The sequence below is a fragment of the Phacochoerus africanus genome, chromosome 9 (genome assembly GCF_016906955.1).
Source record: "Phacochoerus africanus isolate WHEZ1 chromosome 9, ROS_Pafr_v1, whole genome shotgun sequence".
NCBI classification, from domain to species: domain Eukaryota; kingdom Metazoa; phylum Chordata; class Mammalia; order Artiodactyla; family Suidae; genus Phacochoerus; species Phacochoerus africanus.
Window position 1 is genome coordinate 35795486 of NC_062552.1, and position 17739 is coordinate 35813224.

Consider the following 17739-nt stretch of genomic DNA (forward strand, 5'->3'; position numbering starts at 1 on the left):
CAGTGGTTAACGAATCTGACTAGGAACCATGAGGTTGCGGGTTCGGTCCCTGCCCTTGCTCAGTGGGTTAACGATCCGGCGTTGCTGTGAGCTGTGGTGTAGGTTGCAGACGAGGCTCGGATCCCGCGTTGCTGTGGCTCTGGCGTAGGCCGGTGGCTACAGCTCCGATTTGACCCCTAGCCTGGGAACCTCCCTATGCCACAGTGTGGCCCTAAGGAGCAAAAAAAAAAAAAAAAAAAAAAGAATTTTCATCATGCCACCAGCCATCTTTTTTTTTCCCATACAAAACTCACTCTCAAGCTCCAGCCTCATTACCTCCCATTGCCCATTCAGACCCTACTCTAGCTATGTTAACCTACAATTTTCTAAACATCCTGTCTTGTTTCCTGCCTCTGTAATTTTGCTCACACCTTTTCCTTTCACCTGAGGCATCCTTTCCTCCCCTTCCTTGCCCACCTAAATGCCTCTCATCTTACATACTTGACTTAAATATCTCCTTTTCTAGGAGGCTTTGCCTGCCAGGTAGGGTTTGGTTCCCTCAGGCATGCTTTTGAAGCACCAGGTGCATACCCTATGGCAACCCTTATCATCTGTATTAAGTGGTAGGATGCAGTACAAGGTTTTTGAACAATGACCAAAAGTGGTAGTGGTTTGAACAAAATGAAAGTTTATGTTTTCCTTCTAAGCATCACTTGAGAGTGCCCTTGAGCAGTGACCCAGGCCCCTTCTATCTTGTTGCAAGATGTAAATCATTAGATCTCAAAATCTCCAATGGCCCCTGATAGAGATTTTTTTTTCCCCCTTACATGTGGCCATCCATATGCCATTATTCTCACCTCATTGATCCTCTGGACCAAACTTTCTGTTTTTAGAAAATTACCTGGGCAGAAACTGAGCCCAATGTTGATAATAGAACCGTTCTTTAGTGCATCATGAGCCATGCGCTTAATAGACCCCATCTCATGTTAACCCCCTTGACAAGCCGGGCGTATTAGCATTATCAGTTCCAATTTATAGGTGAAGACTCCAAGCCTCAGAAAAGAAGCAGAGCTGGAATTGAAACCTGGATCTCTTTGAGTCTAAATTCTGAGTTACTTAACTACTCCTCCCCATGGTGTTCATGCGGGGTGGGGGCAGGAGAGAGGAAGAGGACAAGGAATAGAGGTGGGGAGACAGCTTTTTCTCGTTGAGACCTGCTGTCTGTTGTCCTTTGCTGCCCTCACCCCTCTCCTTCATGTTCTCATGCCAGTAGCAGCCAATGCAGGAACAGCCTTTGATGCTCCAAGGCAGACTTTAGCAAAGAAAGTTGAGCTGTTCCTGCAGAAACAAGCTACCCCTCTGCATCATTTCAGAGCCTCAGTGGACCCACAAATATCATTTCCAGCTAATCACATATGCACCAGGCAGTTATGATATACAATAAATGATTAACACATTCAGCTGGTTCCCTTGAAGACAATTCGTTAGATTTATTGGAAGGCACTTTTATTCAAGATGATACACCGATTCTTTTTTTTCTCCCCCTACATTTCCTCCCTTTGCTGATTCACTGTGTATTGTGTCTGAATCATTTGGCTTTTCTAAGTCAACAGAGCTGAATGGAAGGAATCCAGGCATTGTGATGACTGCTGGGAAAATGGTAGACTTGCCTCTTGAGAGGTATGATGGGGGCACTCTTTGGGATCAAGAGCATTCTAAATCTGAGCTGCTTAAAGAGGGAGATAACCATCACTTTTGGTCCAAAGCTTCCCTTGGAGATTGAGGTCATCTCCCCCAAATGCTCTTATTTGCCCATGGGAGGAAAATTACACTGGATCCCCTCAGTTTGTAGCAATTAGAACGAATTCTCCTGTGGCAGGCTAGGCCCTCCAGAGCTTTAATTGCTTCTAATGTTGAGTGACTTAAAATAATTCACTCTTCCACGGGCTAATCTCTCATTTCCCGGAGCAGATTGAATTGTTCAGAAATGAGCCCTTTGAGAGAATCCTTGCTTCTCATTCAGCCCTAGATTTGTGGCGTATATTTTTAGGAAAAAAAAAAAAGTAAGGAAGCTGATATGGGGGCTGGGTAAGGGTAGGAGGACACTGGCTGGGCCTATTCTGTGACTCCAGAATTGGCTTCTCCATTCTGAACAGTCTCGCCCTTGTCCCTCAAATCTAACTGATGAACCGTGGATAATGTGCATTAAGAAAACCATTCTAGGAGTTCCTGTCGTGGCACAGTGGAAATGAATCCGACTAGGAACCATGAGGTTTGGGATTTGATCCCAGTCCTTGTTGAGTGGGTTAAGGATCCAGCATTACCATGAGCTGTGGTGTAGGTCACAGATGAGGCTCAGATCCAGCATTGCTGTGGTAGTGGCATAGGCCAGCAGCTGCAGCTCTAATTCACCCCCTAGCCTGGGAACCTCCATATGCCATGGGTGCAGCCCTAAAAAGCAAAAAGAAAGAGAGGAAGGAAAGGAGGGAAGGAGAGGAGAGGAGGGAGAGAGGGAAGGAAGAAAAAGAAAGAAAAAGAGAAAGAAAGAGAGAGAAAGAAAGGAAGGAAAAAGAAAGGGAGGGAGATTGATTCTATCCTTTCACCACTCAGAGTACTAGATGGCTGAAAAATAGCCAGGTGCAACAGTATGGAAAGACAAGTTCTTGCCCTGACCCTTCGACCAACTAGCTCAGTGTTTCATCTGTAAAATGAGCCAGTTGTGTCTCTGCTCTCTGAGGACTCTTAAATTTATTAAAGAAGAGTTTGATTAAATACATTTTATTATTCAAAAATAGGGTTTCCCAACCTCAGTAAAAATAGCATGTGGGGTCAGATCAGCCTTTATTGTGGGGGATGTCCTGGGCATACTAGGATGCTGGGAAGCATCCACCGTCTCTACCTACTGTATGCCAGGAGCACCCCCCACCCTCAGTTGCAACAACAAAAATTATTTCCAGACATGGCCAAATGTCCTTTGGAGGGCAAAATTGTTGATAACCACCTTCAGTAGCTCCCTACTGCCAACAGAAAACGCACTCATTTATTAAATATTTAGCATTTATTAAATATTTGTAAGACCAATGGTAACCGAGACACAGTCCCTGTCCTTGAGGAACTCATAGTTAGGAGGACAAACAATTATACTTAGTGTGACCTAAGTAATGACCAAGAGAGATGCAGAGGAAAACAGGGGGGAATTTCTTTTATTGTTTTTTAGGGCCACACCTGAGACATATGGAAGTTCCCAGGCTAGGGGTCGAATCAGAGCTGCAGCTGCCAGCCTAAACCACAGCCACAGCAATGCGGGTGGGATCTGAGCTGGACCCACACCACAGCTCATGGCAACACTGGATTCTTAATCTACTGAGCGAGGCCAGGGATCAGACCCATATCCTCACGAATACTAGTCAGGTTCGTAACCCCCTGAGCCACAATGGGAAATCTGAAAGGGGGAATTTTTTGAGAGGGAAGGCAGAGAGAGTTCAGAAAGCTTTTTGTAGAACTTAACGATTAAATGAAATATCAAAGCATGTGTAGAAAATAGCCAGGCATTCACAGCTGCAGAGACAGCCTGAGAAAAGGCATAGTGGTGAGAATAATGACATCGAACTGGGGAGACGTGAGGATGACCGAGACCAAGAGACCACACCTCCCCCCATCCCAGCTGTGTATGGGCTCTTTTTTTTTTTAATTATAGTGTAATCGATTTACAATGTACCAATTTCTGCTGTACAGCAAAGTGATGTAGTCTCTTTTAACATTCCATTTTTGGGAAGGCATTCAAAACCCCAAAGAACTCCCAGCCATTGTTTTGCTGGGTCTCCAATAGACGTTGCTGCCACAGAGCTCTCCAGGGTACTGAACTATATCAATCTGAACAGCAACTCACTAGCTAGGAATCCGCTACAACCCTTCCCCTTCCAGACCCTGATTCTTGCCTGTGCCCACTGCCTGTGGCTGATGCCACATAGTAGAAGGAGAACAGGTTTACCAACCCAAATGATTCAAATTAAGAGACAGACAAATACATGATAAATTACGGTTGTAAATTATAAATTAGGGTTGAATCCCTACAAATAGTACACAGTATTTTGGTGGCCTTTTCAAATGTTTTTAATTTGGAATTTTATGTTTTCTAAGATATGACAGTGCACGTATTTTTTACTCTGAAAAATATTTAAAATAGGAGTCTCCAGAATTCCCGTCAAGACTCAGGGGAAACAAACCTAACTAGTATCCATGAGGACACAGGTTTGATCCCTGGCCTTGCTCAGTGGGTTAAGATCTGGCATTGCCCTGAGTTGTGATGTAGGTCCCAGATGTGGCTCGGATCTGGCATTGCATAGGCCGGCAGCAACAGCTTTGATTAGACCCCTAGCCTGGGAACCTCCATATGCTGTGGGTGCAGACCTAAAAAGCCATAAAAAAAAAAAGGAGTTCCTGTGGTGGTGCAGCGGTAATGAACCTGACTTGTATCCATGAGGATGCTGGTTCAGTCCCTGGCCCCACTCAGTAGGTTAAGGATCCAGCATTTCCATGAGCTGCGTTGTAGGTTGCAGACTCAGCTCAGATCCCACATTGCTGTGGCTGTAGCATAGGATACAATTCAACTCCTAGCCTGGGAACTTCCATATGCTGTGGGTGTGGTCCTAAAAAGCTAAATGAATGAATGAATGAATGAATGAATGAATAATAAAACAATAGGAGTTCCCGTTGTGTCTCAGTGGAAATGAACCTGACTAGTATCTGTGAGGATGTGGGTTCCATCTCTGGCCTTGCTCAGTGGGTTAAAGATCCGGCATTTCTGTGAGCTGCAGTGTAGGTCTCAGACACGGCTTGGATCTGGCGTTGCTGTGGCTGTGGTGTAGGCTGGCAGGTGCAGCTCTGAATCAGTCCCTAGCCTGAGAACTTCCATATGCTGCAGGTGCAGCCATAAAAAAATAATAATAAAATCAAATAATAGTGTTTTGGAATTAAAGGACTGGGGTGTGAATCCTAACTCTGCCACTTAAGAGTGTCTGACCTCAGGTCAGGTAATTTAATCTTCAGTGGTCATTACTTACTCGTCTGAAAAAGTGAAGGGAAAAAAAGGGACAAACCTTCAGTAATTCCTCAGTGCCTACAACACAGGCTTCTTATGGTCTTAAATGAGCTCAAGCACATGCATCTACTACTGTGTTGCTTAAATAAGAGAAACACTTAGCAAATTCTTATTTATTTCCTGCACTATCACTTGGTGCTTAGTTTTCTACTACAGCAAGGGCAAGCCTGGTGTATAACAGGTGGCAATAGGTTTTGTAGGTATGGACATCCTTCCCATTCTTGAAGCCTTCATTAAAAGCAGGATGTTGAGGAGTTCCCGTCGTGGCGCAGGGGTTAATGAATCTGACTAGGAACCATGAGGTTTCAGGTTCGATCCCTGGCCTTGCTCAGTGGGTTAAGGATCTGGCATTGCCGCGAGCTGCGGTGTAGGTTGCGAACGTGGCTCGGATCTTGCGTTGCTGTGGCTCTGGCGTACCTCCATATGCGTCGGGAGTGGCCCTAGAAAAGGCAAAAAGGCAAAAAAAAAAGCAGGATGTTGAAATATGATTAACTCTGAGGGTAATTATGTGTTATTTTCATACCTGGCTCCCAGTACATTAGCATCTAGACCCTCACCCTCGCGGCAGGATGCTGAAACACCATTCCCTGGGGTGATGTAACCATTGGAAAAGTAAGCACCTAAAGAATTTGGTGTTCTCCCAACAAACAATTAAGCCAGATCATCCTACTTCAAAGCTTAAAGTTGTCATGTCCCTTCCAATTAGTTTTTCTTAACCTTCCTTCATTATCATGAACATACAGGCAATTTCTACATCTAAGAAAAGGGATCCATCTCCTTTTGGAGAGATTAAAAAAAAAAAAAACAGAAAAAAGGCAATTTGGAGAAAGCAAATACTATACACAGGAGGAAAATATTCCAAATAAATTCAACACTTAATATACTTTGAGAAATAAAGAAGAACTTTCATGAAACAAGATAGGGATACAATTTTAAGAAAAAAATCCGAGGAACTCTTAAAAAGCTCTTGGAAATGAGGAGTTCCCATCATGGCTCAGTGGTTAATGAATCCGACTAGGAACCATGAGGTTTCGGGTTCGATCCCTGACCTTGCTCAGTGGGTTAAGGATCCAGTGTTGCCTTGAGCTGTGGTGTAGGTTGCAGATGTGGCTCAGATCCCACATTGCTGTGGCTCTGGCGTAGGCCAGCAGCTACAGCTCCGATTCGACCCCTAGCCTGGGAACTTCCATATGCTGAGGGAGCAGCCCAAGAACTGGCAAAAAAAAAAAAAAAAAAAACAACACAACTCTTAGAAATGAGAAACGTGAGAAGAGAAATGAAAAACTATAACTGGGTAAGAAGATAGTATTGAGGAAACTTCATCTCACTCTCACTTCCCCCTCAAAAAGAGAAAAAGGAAAATAAGAGAAAAGAGACTAAAAAGAAATGGGACCATCATGAATGTCCAGCATTAGAATAATGGCAGTTCTAAAAACAACAGAAAAAAATCAGAAAGAGTAGGAAATTCTCATAGAAATAATGCAAAGAATTTCCCAGAACAGATAGAAAGGACCCACTAAGTATACAGCCTAATTAATGAAAGAAGAAACACACAAGGCACATGCATCATTGTAAAATTTCAGATCAGTGGGGACAAAGAAAAAATTTACAAACTACCAAGGGGAAAATATATGTACATAACAAGGATCTAGAGTCAGAATGGCTTTAGATTTCTCAATAGAAACATGTGAAGCAAGAAGACAAAGGAGAAATGCCCTCATAATAGTGAAGGTAAAATTATCCCCATCTGGAATTCTATACCCAGCCCAACTATAAATCAAGTACTATTGAATAAAAACACTTCTAAATGTATACAGTCTCAATAAATCTCTTCCTGTGCATCCTTCCTCAGGGAATTACTAAAGTATAAGCACCACAATAAACAAACAAACAAATAAATTGATAGGTAGGGAACATCTTTTGTGGCTCTGTGGGTTAAGAACCCGACTAGGAGTTTCCGTCATGGCGCAGTGGTTAACGAATCCGATTAGGAACCATGAGGTTGCGGGTTCGGTCCCTGCCCTTGCTCAGTGGGTTAACGATCCGGCGTTGCCGTGAGCTGTGGTGTAGGTTGCAGACGCGGCTCAGATCCCGTAGGCTGGTGGCTACAGCTCCGATTGGACCCCTAGCCTGGGAACCTCCATATGCCGTGGGATCGGCCCAAAGAAATAGCAAAAAGAAAAAAATAAATAAATAAAATAAAACAGATTTATTAAAGATGTCTTATTTGTCACAACACACTGGAAAAAAAAAAAAAGAACCCAACTAATATCCACAAGGATGCAGATTCAATCCCTGGCCTTGATTGGTGGGTTAAAGTTCTGGCATTGATGTGAGCTGTGGTGTAGGTCACATATGTAGCTCAGATCCCATGCTGCTGTGGCTGTGGCTGTAGCTGTGGTGTAGGCTGGCAGCTACAGCTCTGATTCACCCCCTAGCCTGGGAACTTCCATATGCCACAGGTGCAGCCCTAAACACATGCACACACACACACACACACACACACACACACACACACACACACACACACACACACACACACACACACACAAAGATGGATGGATGGATGGATATATAGATAGATAGTAAACCAAAAGAGAGAAAGACATTGAATACAAGGGACATGAGCTTCAACACTGGAGAGGAGTGAAAGAAATACCCAAGAAACAGTGAACAGTGATCTCAGATTGACAGCTGTGTACCAGACATAGAGGACAACCAGGCCAGATTGGAATAAAATAGAATGCCTTAAAACACAGATATGCAGAGTTCCCATCACCCAGATCCCTACTTCTATTGATCCTTTTTTTTTTTTTTTTTGGCTGAGGACAGAATTCCTGGGAGGGTCCAGCCAAGCTGATCTGTTCCTGACTGGCCTTCATCACTTCCGATGAGGTCATTTCTCTTCCTGCTGCATAACCTGTTTTGGGGATCCGAGGAGGAGGTTCCTTTCACCCCAAGGAAGAACTCCGAATGGATCTACTGCAGGAGCTGGAGGTAGGGGCTATGGTGAAGCAGAAAGCCCAGAGCAGTGCACGCTCTGGACCACACTCCTGGATACCTGGTGTCTGGCCCCCATGCAGCCCCTCCCAGATGCCCAGCTTTGGTCTCTTCAGACTCACCCATGACCTTGTCCACCTACTTCCCCACAAGGGGCTCTTGTAAACTCTTGGGGAAACCGAAACCAGGGGCTCTGGTTTAGCTTCCCTCTCTCCCAGACACCATCAAACAGGGCTGACATTGCCCTTTCATGCTCAGCTAAATCTGGGCTTCTGCTCAGTATGCACTGTTTAGGAATATATGCCTAGATAGTAACACTCTGAAGAAAATCAGTAGAGTGATTGGCACAAAAGTCAATGGGGAGGTGGGGGTGACTTCCGAGGAAGAGGTTGGAGGATTTAATTAGGCAGGAGCATTTGGAGAACGTGTAAGATTCCAGTTAATGTTACTGTCTCTCAGGTTTTGTTGTTTTGTTTTGTTTTGTTGTCTCTCAGTTTTTGTGGTAAATACATAGGTGTTTGTTAAATGTGCGATAGTTTCAACTCTACATATATTTAAAATACTCCTCTATACATATAATAAACTTGTTAGTAAGAATTTACATAGCAAGCAGAGCCATCCTGTGAAGTCATGAAATCATGTACCTTCAGTTCACTGGTAACCTGCAGTTACCAGTTAAAGGTCAACCTTTTTTTTTTTTTTTTTTGGTTGTTGTTGTTGTTGATATTTCTTGGGCCGCTCCTGCGGCATATGGAGGTTCCCAGGCTAGGGGTCAAATCGGAGCTGTAGCCACCGGCCTACGCCAGAGCCACAGCAACGCAGGATCCGAGCCTCGTCTGCAACCTACACCACAGCTCACAGCAACGCCGGATCGTTAACCCACTGAGCAAGGGCAGGGACCGAACCTGCAACCTCATGGTTCCTAGTCGGATTCGTTAACCACTGCGCCACGACGGGAACTCATTTATTTATTTATTTATTTATTTATTTATTTGTCTTTTCCGACCGATATTTTAATATTTAGATTACATTTTCGGGTTAATATGGATTTGGAGGATCAAAAAGCCCTCAGGAGCCCAAAGAAATAGCTGTCTAATGGGGTGGTGTTTCAGGCAGTGTTGCAGAGGCGCTTCCTCTCCGGTTCTCAAATCTGACCGTATGGAGGGTTGTTTTTACGAGCAGCCTTTTCCAAAGGAAGGGGCACATCTAAGAACATCTCCCCCCAATGGGGGGCCTGCAGCTGTGGCTTTTCAGGGGACAGGTTGTACACCGGTTTATTAGTCGATGAGCCCTACTGCTGGCTCAGGGCAGAAAGGCCTGGGGGAATTTACTTCTGACTTGTGGAATTTTTATCCCTCTTCCAACCGTCCCAGAGAAAAGGAAGGCCTCCATCCAGGGCCTGGCAGAGCTGGGCAGCTCTCACCAGCATCCTCAAGCTACTTGAAGAGAGGGCTCCCCCCGCCCCCAGCCAGAATGAGTCAGATGCTGACAGACTCCTAGCATCTCTTGCGGCCGTCTTCCTGCTGCCCCTTCCCCTCTGGAGATCAAAGCTCACCCCCAGAGAACCTCCAGAGGGAAGCAACACCAGCGGAACCCCCAGGGTCAGGCAGGAAAAGCAAGTAAACAAGTGATTGACGCACTTTGCAAGACAAGCTGGAGGGGCCTCCACGCAGTCTCTGCTGGGGTCAGGCGTGCACAGGGGAAGCTGAGGAAGCCGTCCAGGATGGGGGCGGGGCTCCGGACGGCTCGGCTGCGCTCATTGTTCCCCCAGGTTCCCAGGGAATAAGGCAGGCCTCCGACAAAACAAACGTGCCAGGAGGACAGGCTATTTGTGTTGATAAACAAGAAAAGAAGGGAAGTGACTGGTTGGGGGGGGAAGGTGAGCTTAAGTGGAATGCGCCTTATCCCAGGCTCCTGGGGGACCGAAGAGGAAGAGCGTGAGGGAGCTGGGACAAAAGGAGGCGGTTGTTTAAACGCATGGGTTCTGGAGGTGGGCAGACCTGGGTTCAAATCCTGGAGCCTCTATTTCCTAATTCTATGGCATGGCCCTACTATTTAATTTCTCTGGGCCTTGGTTTACTATCTGGGAAATGGGAAGGCTACATCTCACCTATAAGCTTTCCTTGAAGGCTCGAGAAGATAATGCACTTTCAGCATCCAACACAGAATGGTTTTGTGTGTGTGTGTGTGGTGTTTTTTTTTAATGGCTGCCTCAGGGCATATGGCAGTTCTGGGCCAGGGACTGAATCCAAGCTGCAGCTGCGACCTTTACCACATCTGCAGCAACTCCAGATCCTTTACCCCACTGCGCTGGGCTGGAGATTGAACCTGCACCTCTGCAGTGGGATTCTTAACCCACTGCACCATAGCGGGAACTCCAGAAAGTTTCTTGGTGTGTGTGTGTGTGTGTGTGTGTGTGTGTGTGTCTGTGTTTAAATGTTAACTATTGTTGTTAGGGAGCTTTACCAGAGGGGAGCAAGCAGTGTGCTGCGGGGAGGCAGCTCTGCCTTCTCAAGCACTTGGGTGTTAGTCAAGGCTCTGCCTAAATTCACCTTGTGAACTTGAGCAAGTAACTCCCCATCTCCGAAGCCGAGCTTCACCTGCCTGGAGTGAGGGTGCTGACAAAGATCTTTCGGGTCCAAACTGGTGCCAGAATCATATCCAGGGAGTTCCCGTCATTGCTCAGTGGAAATGAACCCTACTAGTACCTATGAGGACACGGGTTCAATCCCTGGCCTCACTCATTGGGTTAAAGATCCAGTGTTGCCATGAGCTATGATGTAGTAGGTCGAAGACGCGGTTTGGATCCCATGTTGCTGTGACTGTGGTGTAACCCAGCAGCTCTAGCTCTGGTTTGACCCCTAGCCTGGGAACCTCCACATGCTGCGGGTGTGCACACCTGCCCCCCGCCAAAAGAATCATATCTGAGATGCAACTAGGACATTCTCTGCCTTCAAACAAAAATAATGCAAAGGCTGGCAAGTGAGGTATTTGTTCCCATCATGCTGATCTCCTTGGGAACTTTAGTTTTATTATGATGCTGCTGCCATTTCTCAAAACATTTTCAGATTCATGGGTTTAAAATTACCTGCAGGGCCAGTTCTTGGAGCCGTATTAGAAAATCATCTCCTTGCTTTGCAGCAGTCACGTGCATCTTTCTTTGTGTGTCTTTTAAGTTTTGACCCAAGAAAGCTCTCATTAGATTCCAGTTCCAGTTTTGCCACTAACTAGTGGAGGAGTTTTCTCTCTTCTGACCTTGGTTTCCTCCCCTGGAAAAGGATGATAAGAGCATCTGCCTGTAATGTGGCCATAGACGAGCTGGGGACCTGGGCAGCAGTCCCAGGTGGGGTACTGGGCTCAGGGTGGGCAGTAGAAGACATGAATACATCCATGTATTCATACCTTTCTTCTGTCATTCCTTCCCCACCCTGACTACCCACTTCACCACCTTATCCACTAAATAAATCCACAGCCCATGAAACCAGAGCATACAAATGCTCTGTATTGGAGAAACTGAGTCTTTTTTTTTTTTTCCTGTCTTTATCCTTTACTGTCACACAGACTGCTTCACGTCTGACCCATCTGGTCACCAAGCAATTCTCTGACAGCAGCTGGGTGTCCTGCAGTTTAACTCCGTTCTGAGACTGTCTACTGGAAATAGCATCCGATCCCTCAGGTGAAGGGCTCAGTCCCACGAGACTGCCCCCCTGCCCCACGTCCGAGGCCAATCACAAGGCCAGGTCCCCGGTGACCCACACCTTCTGTCTAACTTGGCCACGAATCGGAGGTTCCTGCATTCCCTCCTTGGGTTGGGATAATTTACTAGAGCAGCTCACAGTGCTCAGGGGAACATTCGCTTCCACTCACCAGCTCATTAAGGATATGGTAAAGGCTGCAGATGAACAGCCAGAGGAAGAGGTACGCGGGGCAAAGCCTGGGAGAGTCCGGAGCCCAGGAGCTTCTGTTTCTGGGGACTTGGGGTGCCTCCTCCTCCTGGTATGCGGATGTGTCCATATGCCTGGAAGCTCTCTGAATCCCATGCCATGGGCATTTTATGGCAGTTGCCCTGCGGAGGCGCGATCAAGCATGAACTCCATTTCTAGCCCCTCTCCCCTCGCTGGAGAAGCGGGAGGGGACTGCACATTCCAAGCTTCTAAGTATGGCGTGGTCTTCCTGTTGACCAGCTCCATCCACGACCCCCTCCAGAGTCTCCTCATTAGAACAAAGCTGCTCCTAGTGCTCTTGTTACTTAGGAATTTACAGGGGTTTTAGGAGCCTTGGGTCAGGGACCAGGAATGAGACCGGACATAGATCTCTTCTTATGCCTCACAATGTCACAGACTCCACATGCTTTCCATTCATCTCTAAAAATCAAATATACTTTCAGAAAGATTTGCTACTGTGAAGGATATCCAGAGGGATGTGCTCAGATCCTACAGAGTTTTCTCTGGACTATAGACTACGCGTCTGTGTGTGTATGAATGTGTGTGTGTACCTTTGGAATTTGGTAGAATCCTCAACCCCCATGCGACCAGCAGCGAGACCTGCAGCCAACACGACGGTGCTGGACCCGTATGTGGTTTCAGAAAGCCAGGGCTCAGGGGGATGCCCAGAGGCAGGGAAATACTGAGGCGAGGACATGCTTTGCAGCCAGCCAGCCCGGCCTCCAAGCTCAGGGAAGCCCACTCTGGCTGCATGGCCTGTGTCCCTCACATCATCCTTACAGATTTATTCACCAGAAACGTGAGGCAAATAATATAAGTGTCATAAAGATGCACAAAGGGAGTTCCCATGGTGGTGCGGCAGAAATGAATCCAACTAGTATTCATAAGGATGCGGGTTTGATCTGTGACCTCACTCAGTGGATTAAGGATCCGGCATTGCCATGAGTTGGAGTGTAGGTCACAGACTCGGCTCAGATCCCTTGTTGCTGTGACTGTGGTGTAGGCTTGCAGCTGTAGCTCTGAATCGACCCCGCGCCTGGGAACTTCCATATGCCACAGGTGCAGCCCTAAAAAGCAAAAATAAAAATAAATAAAGATGTATAAAATGAAATTAATTTTAAGGCGGGACAAAAATTTAACATAAAATTTTCTCTGTTGTTTGAGCCACTTTCCACTCCTCTTCAGTGTGCATATACATTAACTAGATCCCCTTAGAAGACAGAGGGGTGCCTGCTTGCAAAAAAAGGAAAGAAAAAGAAAAGAAAAAGAAAGAAAAAAAGGCAATTTTCAGAGTTCCTATCGTGGTGCAGTGGTTAACGTATCTGAGTAGGAACCATGAGGTTGCAGGTTCGATCCCTGGCCTCGATCAGTGGGTTAAGGATCTGGTGTTTCTGTGAGCTGTGGTGTAGGTCCAAGACACTCAGTGGGTTAAGGATCCTGCATTGCTGTGACTGTAGTATAGCCTGGCAGCTGCAGCTCTGATTCAACCCCTAGCCTGGGAACGACCCTGTGGATGCGACCCTAAAAGACCAAAGAAAAAAGAAGTAGCTGCCCATGGCCAACCCCTTGGTGAAACATCGTGATGCAGACGTCCAGAACTTGATCGGCTTTGTTTCTAGACACTACATCCAGAAGCTTCTGTAGAGACGCTTAGAAAAGCTCTGACAAAGAACGCCTGAGAACTGGGCTGCCCATTGGGGTTTTTAGCCTCATGAGCCCTTCTGAGGCCCTCTAATTCCCAGGGTTTTTTTTTTTTTTAAACACAAGCTATTTTTCAATTTTTTTTTTTTTTTTAAAGGAGAACAGTCATCCGAGGGCTCTGGGTCCTCAGCCAAGGAGGAGTGGAAACAACGACAGAAAAGGTGAGGGATCCTTCACCACAGAGGGGCCTCGGCCCCACCATCCCCACCACAGACGCAGCCAGGAGGGGTGCAAGATCTCTCCTTGGCAGACAGCTCCAACAGGGCAGCTGGGGCCTTCACACCAAAACCAGGTCTGAGTGGGGAGTTCCTGCTGTGGCGCAGTGGGAGCGCTGGGACCCAGGTTTGATCCCCGGCTGGGCACAGTGGGCTAAGGATCTAGTGTTGCCGAAGCTGTGGCATAAATTGTCACTGAAGCTCAGATCTCATCCCTGGCCCGGGAACGCCATGTGCCATAGGGCGGCCGAAAAAAAGAAAAAAAAAGGGAAAAAAATGTCTGAGTAGAGGCAGCAGAAAGAGAACGCCAAGCCGAAAGAGACAATCCTGCCACCCAGGACCCTCAGCAGCCTGCACAGGTGCTCAGATGTTGGAGGTTGGTCAACAGGGTGCTCCCAGCTGACCAGATGGCAGCCGGGCTTGAGAGGCTGGAAGCAGGTTTAGTAAACATAGCCCAGCATCTCATGTCTCCCTGAAGTGGTGGCCAAGCCACCCCAACCCTGTCCCAGGGCGGCCTCTGGAAAGACCAGGCGCTCCCGGGCTGATGGCCAGTTCCCTTGCCCCCCGGGTTTGTCCTTTCCCAGGGCAGCTGTTCCTCAGCCTCCTGTGCAGTCCATTCAGCACTGAAGCTGCCACGAAAGTGGATGAAAGGCCTTCCCCTGAAGCCCCTCCGATTGGTTTCTCAGCCCCGACACTGGAAACATTTCCTTACAATGAGCAGTGACATTTACGGCTTCCAGGAGTACAAAGGAAACATTTTTCTTGCTGACGCCGCTCTCTCTCTCTCTCTAATGAAGTGGGCATTATTGCCTTTCAAAGGTGGACTCTGTCGGTCAAAAAGGTGCCATAACGTCCCCCAGGAGGGAGTGTAAATGTCAGAACCCTGATAGTTCTGTCTGAGGTGCGTACAATCAGCGGCTTGAACATCGTAAAACACAAGCATTTCTTCTGGTTCTGCAGCCGAAGCTGGCTTCTCCGGTCCACCACCTGCACAGTCACAGGGTCCTGAGCTCAGAAGAGGCTTGCTGGTGCTTTCACAGCCTGCCTTTAAACCTGGTGTTGCACAATATAAAGAACGGTGAAATCCGTGCTTACAGTTTAAACCCTTTGTTTGTCTTTATTGAGAGGATGTTAAATAGCAAATGTTGAGAAACCACGGGAAAAAAAAAAAAAAAACCTCTCTATTTTTGTGCATTTACCAGCATTTTTTGCCCTGCTTTTTGGACAAGGAGCCCTACGTTTTCATTTGGCTTTGGGCTCTCTGCAAATTATGTAGCCAGCTCTGTCTGCAGCAGGATAAAAAATAGCAGATGTTTCTATCATAAGGAAGAGGAAATAAAAATAAACACAATTACAAGCACTTTGGCGTAATTCACCTAATGAAACCACTTGAGTCAAGATGTCTCTTCCCAGCGTGTGGTCTGTTCCCTGTGTGTACTTGTTTATTCTTCCCTGCACTGAGATGCTGTCCACTGCTGGACACACAAATTTCTCTCCATTTCAATTGCATGATATTTTGTCTGGGATTGGATATAGAATGCTTTTTTTAAGTAATTGCAATTATGTTGAGCTCTCTGTGAACGTGCGAAAACAAGACTCTTTCTTCTTCCTCCGGGGCCATCTCTCAAAGGTCTATCTCTCCATCAGTTACAATAGCACGTTAAAGCCTTTGATAAGTCCTGCAATGGAAACAGACAAAACATCCAGCCTATTTTGTTTTGATTAGCCCAGAATTTTCTGAACTTGTGTTTCTCCAAACCGGTTTCAATCCCCTTCTTTGGTATATAGCACCTCTCAGCATCCTCAGAGTCAGTAGGGTAGCACAGTATTCATAAACCTTGCTCTGAGCTCGGACTCTGGATTTGAATCATGCTTCCCCCCAAGGTCCCGGAGGAAGTCTCTTCATCTCTCTGAACCTCAGTTTTTATTTTGTTTTGGCTGCACCCGTGGTTTGCAGAAGTCCCGGGCAGGGATCGAACCCACACCACAGCAGTGACAACCCCAGATCCTTAACCTATTGAGCCACCAGGGAGCTCGTAAACCTCAGGTTTTAATTGGGATTAATCATCCTACCTCAGGATGGTGAGGATTAAATAAGATCATAACTGAAATGTATACAGTAGGCACTTGGTAAAGGTAAAAGCTATTTTTATTAAAAACCTTCAGGCAGTGTTTCCCTTCTGTAAGTCCCCCCTGCCCTCAGCAGTCACAGCCTGTCTTCCTGTCCCCTGGCCCTCTGTCTCTCCCTATTTTCTTAAACTTCAACTCTGGGTTCATTGTGAAGTCAGCATCCACCAGCTCATGGTGCGTCTGTGCGCCTCAGCCAGCTCAGTAGGGGCGGTTTTAGAAATTCCTCTTTTATATCACCCTCCTGACTGGGCTGCCGAGGGGCATAGGGTAGGGGAGGTTACGAGGCCACTTTGGCCACCCCATGACGAAGGGTCTGTGGGCTGTGTCCTTATTTGGGGCGTGTGCGTGGTTTGCGGGGAAGGAGATGTTTCTTTAAATATCCCTGAGTGTTTCTAGCTCTAAATACCACAATGCAATAAAATCTTGCTGCTGAGGACAAATGCCCAGTCCTGGGCTGAGCGACATCCTGAGGCAGAACATCGTGTTCATGGAAGATTCCAGTTAGTGGAACCGTCCTTCCCTGAAACTTTGATCCAGAGCTAGAGCACTGTTGCAGCTGATAAAATGCTCTGGCTTAGGCTGGCCGTTAGGGATGCTTTCTCGGATTCTTCCAGCATCATGACAGCACTGAGAACAGGGCCTTGTCTCCCTCTGTTGAAGAGGCTCCAGGGCAGCTTCCTGGACCTGGTGGATAGAGTACCAGCCCGTGGAGCCTCCAGGACGCAGGGAGGAGGGCATCATGAAGTAACCCTCAGTGAAGTCTTCTAGAACTGTCGGGATTCAGGATGGAAAGAGAAACAACTCTAGTGTTTCAAGCCCAAAGCAAGTAGACTCAATATCAGCAATTAAATGCTTGCAGGAGGAGTAAGAGTCAGGGGTCGGTTCAAGGTCATACCTTCTCAGCTGAGACCAGAAGTCAGGCAACTGGTGTTGCTATTGCTGCCAGCATGGTGTGAACCCCTGAAGCTGGTGACCAGTACCTGGAACTTGGCATCTGGCAGCAACGGGCACATCTGCCCGGTCCTGCTTGCTTCCTCCTTCTGAATCATTCTTGAGTTTCTCTCAGTCTAAACTCTCTGGCTGCAAAGGAGTCCAGCAAAGCATGTTTTGAAACTTCCTTATAATACGATGGAGGTGGGAGGACATGAAGGAGAGTGGACCACGTTCCAACAGATCATGTGGGGCTTGTCTTTGACCTACAGCAAGAGCATCTTTCATTTATGAAGCGCCTACGATTTGCCAGATGCTATGTTAGGTGACTTACATAGTCAATTTTATTTTCATGGAGGTCCTCCAAGAAAGATATAATAATGGCTCCATTTTACAGATGAGATAAGTGAAGATCAATGAGATTAAATGTTACTCAGGTCTGTGGTGGTTAATTTTACATCCAATGTGGCTAGGCTAGGGTGCCAAGTCATCTGGTCAAACACCAGTCTAGATGCTGCTGTGAAGGTATTTTTATTTTTTAGGGCTGCACCCACTGCAAATGGAGGTTCCCAGGCTAGGGGTGGCATCAGAGTTATAGCTGCCAGCCTACACCACAGCCACAGCAATGCCAGATCCGAGCCACATCTGCGACCTACACCACAGCTCACGGCAACGCTGGATTCTTAACCCACTGATCGAGGCCAGGGGTCGAACCCGCAACCTCATGGTTCCTGGTTGG

The 17739-nt window shown here is 46.8% G+C and overlaps 1 long non-coding RNA gene across 1 annotated transcript in view; it reads left to right on the top strand.

Annotated features, from left to right (window-relative positions):
• LOC125136027 (uncharacterized) overlaps positions 1-17739 on the top strand; it is a 40968-nt gene that overhangs the window by 11034 nt on the left and 12195 nt on the right. The window contains exons 2-3 of the long non-coding RNA XR_007137094.1: positions 7913-8077; positions 13823-13886. This is a non-coding gene — a long non-coding RNA (uncharacterized LOC125136027). The remainder of the gene's footprint in view (positions 1-7912; positions 8078-13822; positions 13887-17739) is intronic.